Source organism: Spermophilus citellus (genome assembly GCF_964194105.1).
Source record: "Spermophilus citellus genome assembly, chromosome: 4".
Taxonomy (NCBI): Eukaryota; Metazoa; Chordata; class Mammalia; order Rodentia; family Sciuridae; genus Spermophilus; species Spermophilus citellus.
The window spans coordinates 134,189,355-134,199,193 of record NC_138185.1 but is presented as its reverse complement, the minus strand read 5'-3'; positions in this window follow the sequence as shown (position 1 = coordinate 134,199,193).

The following is a 9,839-nucleotide window of genomic DNA, read 5'->3' as shown; positions in this document are numbered from 1 at the left end:
GCGCGGGAGGAGGTCGCGGGGAGGTGGCCGCCAGCTCGCAGCCTGTGTGGAAGCTAGAGAAGTGAAGTGGGCAGTGGGCGACCGCAGGACGGAGGTTGCGACTCTTGGACTGAAAGCGAATCCTCCACTTGGCACCACGCGTGCTTGTGGGGCGCGCACCCATATCTATCCGCGCCCCTTCCTCTGCTTCCAGTTTGTGCAAGATGCAGAAAGGGGAGCCCTCAGGCCCTCGGGCTCCTTCTGTTCCGCTTCTTCCTTGGCTCAAAGCCTCGCAGGGAGAACAGCCTTCTAGAAGGGAAAGTCTAGGGAGGGCGAGAGAAGGAGCTGTTTCCTTAGATGTGTCAATAACTGCCCCACCCCGGGAGCCCCAGTACCTCCCCCTATCCCATTGCTTGAATTACATTTACCCAAATCTACGTTGTTTTCCAATTCAGGCAGACACTTCGCACATCATAATCAACTCCTTAGAAACACCCACTTCTTTCCTGTGGTTTCCACATATGCCCTTCTCCCAAGCAAACAAGCCTCGCACAAACACCCCCAACCTACCTGCGCACCTGCCCCAAGAAGGCCCACCCAGCCCCTGAAGGCAGCATGCGCGCTCGCAGAAATCCCTCAAGCCGCATTCTGGGTTTCATTGTCAATCAGATTAGTGACAGAATGGAAACAGACAAGTCAATAAATCAAGTCTAGAAACAGTTCCAATGTTGTCTATCACAAATCCCTTATCCTCTGGAGGCTCTGATACTTAAGTGCTAGGCATTTTTATTTTAGGAATAAAGCCAATTTCTCACCAGAAGTGTTATGCCCTAAAGGCAACAAATATTTGCCTCACCTTACCATAACCTGTGCTAAGTATTGCCTCTGTCTCTCCCCACTCTTAGGCTAATATCTGCCTTATGAAGGAGCTAAGAACCAGGTGGGATTCCAAAGGGAAGGAATTCAAAGCTGGGGGAGAAGGATGTGATAGGAGAATTACAAAATTTCTAGATTTCCCTGGGCTCCAAGTCTCAAAATATTTGTCACATTCTAGGGCATGTTGTGTATATATACTTCTCAATCTTTAATGTGAACATGAGTCTCCTGGGGATCTTGTTAAATTGAAGATTCTGATTCTGTAGGTCTAGCTTGGGTGCAATCCCATACTTTGTAGTTCTGACAGGCTCTCAAGTAACACAAATGTTGCTGGCTCCAGAGCAAGTACACTTTGAGTACCGGACTATAGAAGATAATGAAAAATCTGGTATTGTGCTTTGTTCCATGAAGTACAACAGAAAATGTAACATGTACAAGTTTCTTAAATGTGCAGTTTAAAATATTAACTAATGATGCAAAGCTGGACAGAGATGATACCAGAATACTATTCTTCTGGTATCATCCATATGTGAGAGTCTCCACAGTCATCAAGTGTGAAGGAACAGAAAGATCACTGATAAGGAGTCAACAGTTGTGGGCTCTAAACAGGATGAGTCAAGGCCACTCATCCTTTCCTGGAAAGGGAAATAGTGATTGTTATTAAGGGAGATGATGGATATGAACTAGCTTATAAAACTGTAAAATATTTATAATGAAAGGTATCACATGAGGCCACATGTAGTACAGAGTTGGGTACAGTGGCACTTGCAGCTCCGGAGGCTGAGGCAGGAGGATTGCAAGTTCAAAGACAGCCTCAGCAATTTAGCAAGCTCTTAAGCAATTTAGCAAGACCTGTTTGTAATTTAAAAATAAATAAATAAATAAAATTAAGAAAGGTGCTGGGGATGTGGATCAGTGGTTAAGAATTCCTGGGTTCAATCCCTGGTATTAAAAAAAAGTAGAACAGAGTCAGACTGATGACAGCTCAAAGGAATGGAATCCATCAAGTTTGCAGACTTCCTGCAGGAGGTAGAACTGAGCTGTGTAGGATTTGGACAGATGAAATAAAGGGGTGCCAGCCTTGAGCTGAATGAAGGCATAAAGGTGGGGAGCAGCACTATAAGGAAGCAGAGTATTCCTGGTGGGGAAGAACAGGAACAAAGTTAAATTATTTCAGAGGGAAGGAAAAAGTCCTAATGATAGGGCTTAAATGATAATTTTAAAATTACAATGTCTTGTGTGCATTATACACTTACTGTTGTTTTAAGTTACTAATGAAGCTTCCTCCCCTGAAGAGTGTGAGCTCCTGGAAGCTGGTAATGTTGAGCACCTCAGGGCGGGCAGGCACTTTGATGGGAACCAAGGATTCAGAGAGGAGGCCATCACAGCAACACTCCTCCAAAACCTTACATTGTGTTTCACTGTAGAGTTGGATTCTGTTGGGAAGCAGGAGTAGTTCCTACCATTTAGTACAGAGCCTGTAACATGGTACTGGCTTAACAAAGTTGAAATAAACAAAGGTAATTTCTCTTATTCTTAGCTTTATATAGTTGTAACTGTGGTATACACACAACTTTATGTTCTTTTTTTCCCTTAACATTGTATTTTGATTTCCCCATGTTATATAGCCTTTATTTCCTTCCATTTGGGGGGGAATTATTTTATTTGGGGGTTGGTGGGGAATTTTAAACCTATAGAAAAGTTCAAAGAAAGTACAGTGAAGGGCTGGGATTGTGGCTCAGTTGTAGAATGCTCACCTAGCATGCACGAGGCACTGGGTTAGATCCTCAGAACCACATAAATGTAAAATACAGATATTGTGTCCACCTAAAACTAAAAAATAAATATTAAAAAAGTACGTAGTCCAAGTGACTTGGGAGGCTGAGGCATGATGATCACAAATTTGAGGCTAGCCTCAGCAACTCAGTGAGAGTCTGTCTCAAAATGAGAACAAGATCTGGGGATAAAACTCATAGTGCCTTGGTACCAAAACCCAAACAACAAACAACAACAAAAGCCCACAGAGGAAACCTGTACATGTTTTTCCAAGATTCATTGAATTTAGATATTTGCCATATTTATTCTTTTTTTCTTCTCTCTCTCTCTCTCTCTCTCTCTCTGTGTGTGTGTGTGTGTGTGTGTGAGAGAGAGAGAGAGAGAGAGAGAGAGAGAGAGAGAGAGAGAGATTTCTTAAGAATAGGAATTCTATAGGACCACAAAACCCCTATCACGTTTAGGAAGTTTAACATTTATTTAAAAGTGTTGTCCATTATAAGGATGATATGAAAGTTTCCCATTTTTCTCATGTGTCTTTTATAGTTTCCTGCTGCATTTGTGAAGTTCTTTTAGTCTATTTTAATCCTAAGCAGTCCCCCTTTCTTTTGCTGCTGGTTTGCTTTTCATGACATTATGGTTTTGAAGTGTCCAGGCTAATTGTTATGTAGAGTGGCCCACGTGATTTTGTTCATTCATGTTTGTTCATGATTTAATTCAGATTAAACATTTGTGAAAAGACCACTACATAGGAGATGTTGTGGACTTCCCAGAGTGTCACATTAATAGTCCTGAAATGCCCACTTGTCCCTTTATTGGTGATGCTAGACTCGATAATTTGGTTAAGCTGAGGTCTACCAAATCACTCCAATTGACTTTATTTCAAGTGAGCTGTGGGGTGATGTACTGAGGCTTTTTTGGCTATTTGCTTCCAACAACATTTTACCTAATATCTTAAGCCTTCCCTGATGATCTGTTTATATTTGTTACTACACTGGGGACTGCAAGATGGTGACGCTAGTCTATCACTCTAGTCTATCATTCCTTTTGCCCTTATTAGCTGGCATTCTGGCATTTTTCTATAAAGAAGATCTTTCTTATCACCATCCCTGCCCACTGTCTTTCCCTTATCCCCATAAGTTGAATTTTTTAAAAAAATTTATTCAACATCCGTTGCCATCACGGTATTATTATTATTAGTAGTAGTACTGGGGATTGAACCCAGGGATGCTTTACCTAAATTATTAGGGCCTTTCACTAAGTTGCTTTCACTAAATTATTAGGGCCTCACTAAGTTGCTGAGGCTGTTCCCAAATTTGCTATCCTCCTGCCTCAGCCTCCCCAATCCCTGGGATTACAGGCATGCACTACTGTGCCTAGCTTATTATTCTTTCTAATTCTCAAATTGTTACAGATTTGGCTGATAGGAGCCTTTTCAAAAGGTTCCTGTGTCCTTTTGACTTGGTATAATCAATCTTTAAGTAAAACTTTCTTTCTCACACAAGATTTTCTAGACTCACTTCATACCTTCTCTGTTTCAGACTTGGATCAGATATTGCTTTAAGGGAATCTTACTCATTGTAGTTGGAAAGGCATTTAAAACTTGACTTTATACTTTTAGAATGGCTATTTAATATGTTGCCCTAATGAATATGCTTTGGTTTAATACAACGTTACCTAATTATTACTATTTTTTAAACATTTAGGATATTTCCAATCTCCTTCTTTCTAAATAATTCTGTAATGACCATATTTATGCAGATAGCACTTCCTAGTTTAAGATTTATTCATTTTATGGGATTCTCAAAAGTAGAATTATTGAGGAAAAAAATGTAAATTTTTTTTTTTTTACTCTTGATACATATACCTAGTTGCTCTCACAGAAGGTTTTAGAAGTTAGCAGTGGTGCCAGATATGGTGGCAAATACATAATTCCAGCTACTCAGGAGTCTGATGTAGGGGGAATTACAAGTTTGAGGCCAGCCTGGGCAACTTAGTGAGACCCTGTCTCAAAACAAAGTATTAACAACAACAACAAGAACAACAAAAAGTCAGCCATGACTTCTGTCAAACCCAGTAATTTTCTCATTTCTTTTTCTCCTTGACATCTTTGTAGCACCGGAATCTGATCTCCCTTCTTTGTGAAACCTTCTTCACCCAAGATTTCCTTAGAATGATATTCTCCTGGTTTTCTCTCCTCTCATTTTCTTCTTTACTCTCCCTACATTGTATACTTCTTGAGGCCCCCAGTCTTGAGCCCTTGCTTTTCTCACAGGGCACTGAGCCAGTGAAGTATGCTCACTCCCTGTTTCCTGACTTTGGATGCCCAGACTTAAGCTCTTATTTCTCCTGAGAGTTGTCTTCTTCTAAGTCTGGTCCTTTTGCTTCCAGCCTTTTCTGGGTCTGACTCTGTTCATCACCCTGAGAGGATAACCACATCCACTTTACTCTCACCTATGTACTCTGTTCTTTGAGAGTCTGAACGTGGAGCTGGAACTTCATTTGTGCCAGATTTTGTTTGGCCTACATAGTTTCATTCAACCTAATATTTAAAAAATTAATTGAATAAGTTGCCAATATTTAAAAATTTGAGAACTCACACATAACACTCAAGATTGCTGTTTTCTCCTGAAACATCAGAAGATCTGATGCATTGAACTCATATTCCCATCAAGCACAACTGGCAGAAGATGAGTAGCCTGGGTGCCTTCAGATGAGGCTATATCTCCAAAGACCATCCAAGGCCTTACAATTTCATTGAAGCTCCAGGTGAGTTGATTTTATCACCAACTTTCACTTTTTTTCCTGACTGTAATATTAAGTGGTAAGCAAAATATTTTTCCAGAAATATTTTTGTTAAGGATTGAAAAAGAAAATCAGAAACAAAACAAAAGGGAGGAAAGAAGGAAGGAAGGAAGGAAAACACCTAGAGGGCTAAATTTCACTTGAAAAATAGGAGAGCACATTTTTCTTAGTGGAATCACAGACTATTCCTATATGATATGAAAATAACATGGTTCTGTATTGAAAGAACTCAACTTAATATGAAATCATAAAGTAAACCTGGTTGGGCATAGTGGCACATGCCTGTAATCCCAGCGACTGGGGAGGCTGAGGTAGGAGGATTCCAAGTTTGAAGCCAGCTTGGGCTGCTTAGTGAGACTGTCTCAAAATGAAAAAAAAAAAAATATGTAGCTCAGTCATAGAGCACCACTGGTACAACCCCCCACCGCCCAATAAAAAGCAAACCTGGTCACTTTATATACTTCATTTAAAAAACTCTCTGTCCAAATATTTGTGGGGAGACTGTGTGCTTGGAACACAAACACGTGCAAGACTTATTCACTTCTGTCTTCAGTTCACTTGAAGGAATATCCTAATTCTATTTTATTTGCTCCCCCTGCACACTTCCTCCAGTGCTGGGTACTGAATTCAGGGTTTGGTGCATGTCAGGCAAGTGTTCTACCATCAGGCTAGGCTAAATTTTATAATGATAGTAGTTTGTGACTCAAGTTGGGTCTTGGGAGTGGAGGGTCTTCAGATGGACTGACAAGTCAATATTCTCTTCCATACTCCAAACTCAGGCTTCTTCTTTGTCCTTCCAACCTGAAATCAAATAGTGCTTCTTGTCAACAGGGCCCAGGCTTCCATCCAAAGGTTCTTATGGATACAGCAAAGAATCCCCTTCTTTCATTTTGCCTGAGTCCAGGCCTGGGAAGGAAAAAGACAAGACCCAAGATGGAAGGAGATTCCTTTGCAATAAACAAAGAGGAAAGTATTTACACAAACATAAATACATATTTATTTATACAAGGACTGTCATGGAAAGATACTGAAAACTGGCAATAATTGGTGGGTGACCAGAAGTATGAGGAGCTTTACTTCTCACTAGGCTTGTATGTATGTATGTATTCTCTATTCAAAAATGAATGAACCAAGTTTTAAACATGCATAAAGGGGGGCAGGGATCACAAGGTCATGGGGGCGCTGTTTTGTCAGTGTCGAATAATTCGGACACGAATTTTCAGGAGCGAGATTTTAAAGCCGGACTCGGAGAACTGGAGGTAACTACGAAGCAGCTCGAGTTTCAAAGGTAGAGAAACAGCAGTTTCTTTTCAAGGAAGTGAATTACGGTGTATAAAAACGGCTTTATTTATACAAGCAAAAGGAAGCGAGCCCCTTGCCGTGCCATTGTTCCCACAATGCCGTGACTCGGATTCGAACCGAGGTTGCTGCGGCCACAACGCAGAGTACTAACCACTATACGATCACGGCGAGCTACCGGGGACCTGTAAGGCTGGCTGTCTGATTGTCCTCTTCAGCAGTCATAGGCCTTCCCAGTCCATGCGTCACTAAGAGACCCACCTATGGGGCGGGGCTCCAGCCTGACGCTGTATCAGAATGCGCAGGCGCACCGCTGTGTCTCCAGTTGCTCAGGTTCTGTGTGAGATTTTGGTTCATTGGCCAGAAAATGTGATGATGAGCTTCTGTTGGTGGGCTACTTGTGAGTGGGGTGGGGAATGGAAGGAAACCGCCTGTGCATCCAGGGACTGGGCTGACCAGAGCTCAGACCGTCCTTGTGAGAGGTCAGTCTCCTGTGACTTGGAAACTCTATCGGGATTCCCCTGCCTGTCGGGGGCCATTCTTCCTGGGTGCTCCTCGCTGCTTGATTCCCGCAGCAGTGATCTGACACAGCTTTTGTGGAGGGTGTGGACGCCCCCAGAACTGTGTTGGCTGCGTAGGCTGAACTCAACGAACCCACCTCACCCTCTCAGTTCTCCTGAGCCCTGCCGCTCCTACAGTCCCCGGGCTCTGACTCCTCCCTCCTCAAGGCTTCCGCCGCGCCGGGCACCCACCCTACACTGTGTTCCTAGGTGGCAGCAGGGATCGAGTCTGGTTTTTATTCTTGTCCATCAGTGCTGGCGCCCTAACGGAGCCTAAACTGAGTCGCTATACAGTGAGCAGTGGCTATTTGCTAAATGGAATGTGCTAGTGGTTTCCTGACAAGTGAATTCATAGTGACCACCCGCCTCTCAAGTGTCATTCGTCCCTGCAGAAGGATCTTGCTGAACACGGATTGAATCCTTTCACCACCCTCACCCTCGAGACTGCAGTAAATTCATCTGCTTTTCCAGCTCATCACTTGGCCCTCGGTGTCGTTTCCCACTCTTTAATTATTTGCACTCATTCACTCAACAGGTGCTTGAGAAGCGTCTACAGTCAGACCAGGGCCTGTGGGCATTGTGGGGGTGGGGACTTCATAAAGAAGACGCAGGGAGAACACTTATGAGAGGAATTATGACAGTGCCTTTTCAAGACTTCGTTCTAGCCTTTGCACATTAAATTATCCTGGCTGCTTGACGAATTTCCATTCTACTTTTAAGAGCTGCCTCAAAGGTTACTTCCTTTGAGGAGCCTTTTCTTCCAATCCCGTGGAGCTCATTCCTGTATTAGGGAAATTTGCACAGATGCCTATTACACTTTGTAGCCTGGCGAGTTCTCTGTGCTGCCTCCAAAATTGAGGGTAAGCGCATAGTAATGGAAAGCCTATGCCCTGCAGCAGACCAATTTAGCCAGAGCTGGTGTAAACGTCGTTCTCAGCGGTCACAAGGGAATTGGAATACATTTTTCCAGAACTCAGGGTAAAAATGAAAGAGAGCGATGAGACAAAACCCTACTGCCAAGCCATTGTCCCCCACGATGCCATGACTCGGATTCGAACCGAGGTTGCTGCGGCCACAACGCAGAGTACTAACCACTATACGATCATGGCGAGCTACTGAGGACCCAGGGAGGAGTTTCTTTTTCATAACACTTCTCTGTTGAAAGCTCCACCTTTTTGCGTCAGGAATTTGTCATTGCTTTTTCCCGCCTCTCCCCTCCGTGACTGCACGCAAACGCCTAGTTTCCTCTGCTCTCTGTTGGGCCAAAGGCCACGGCCACGCCACCGTGTGGGCTGCGCTTGGGGTCCCTTTCTCCTGTTTCCAAGGAAGTTGTGAGGGTGGATCATAATTCTTTCTCGTAAAATTTAAGAGTTCCTTCAGAAAGCGTGACAGCTGGGGCACGGTGAGCGCGAGAGGGACCCCGGGCCCCTGTTCGGGTGACCTGGGGTTTCACATTAACAGAGACGTGGCGTCATAAAAATCCTTTAGTTTGCAAAGCTTTTTCATGTCCTGTCATTTGCTGTCGGTACAGACCGTCAAGCAGACTTCTGGGTGGGAAGTTCATGGTGCTCGTACCTCTCTTCGGGGTCAGTGTGAAGGTCGGGTGGTTGGGAGAGCTAGTTTATAACAGGAAGCTTACGAAAGCCAGGACAGCGGCCTTCTAGACGAGAAGAGCCACACTCAGTCACCCACGAAGTGTGGCGTCCTGGTAGCTCGCCGTGATCGTATAGTGGTTAGTACTCTGCGTTGTGGCCGCAGCAACCTCGGTTCGAATCCGAGTCACGGCATTGTGGGAACAATGGCACGGCAAGGGGCGTCTTTTTGGATTTACCAAGTTCTCTTTGTTTAAATCATATTCTGCCACGAACGAGGCCCGGGCTGGAGGCTCGGGCTGGTGTTATATAACGGACTATCGTGTGTATACAGAAAGTTGTATGGCTCTCCTGGGTTCTTCATCTGCTAATAAACTAGCCTCCTTCATCTTTCCTAGTATGTGATTGTCTTGGTTTTGGATGATTCCGTGTGGTACCTTTTTTTTTTTCCTTCCTTATTTGGTCCCTGGCAATGGTGGAGTCATATATTGGGTCCTTCAAAAAAAAAACTTCACACTTGCTAAAACGTCAACACTTTGGGGATATAGACTATAGGAACACGTGCAAGCATTAAGGATTAGAATAAATTTGACAACCATTTTTGGTTCAGATCCTGTGACAAGGAAAAATATGACCTGCTGGAGAGCTGGTTCTTATAGTCACTAAGAGGGGTGCTAATGAGAGATCTGTAACCTCAGTCTCCATAGACTCATAGGTGACAGAGTGTTTTCTCTTGAACCCACCATCCCCACTCTACCTCAGGTTTAAAGCAAATTGTATTTGTTGGTTTGCTTTATGTGTACTTAAAAAATCCAACTCAACAAATTCAGGTCTGTCATTTGGCATTAGGTAAAACAGAAGTGAGTTTTGGATTTGGCTCTCAGGCTGTTAGTGGCAGCTGGGTTGTTGTCAAGGAGGGAATGAGAGAGGCCTGAGTGAGGAATAAGCCTTTCCA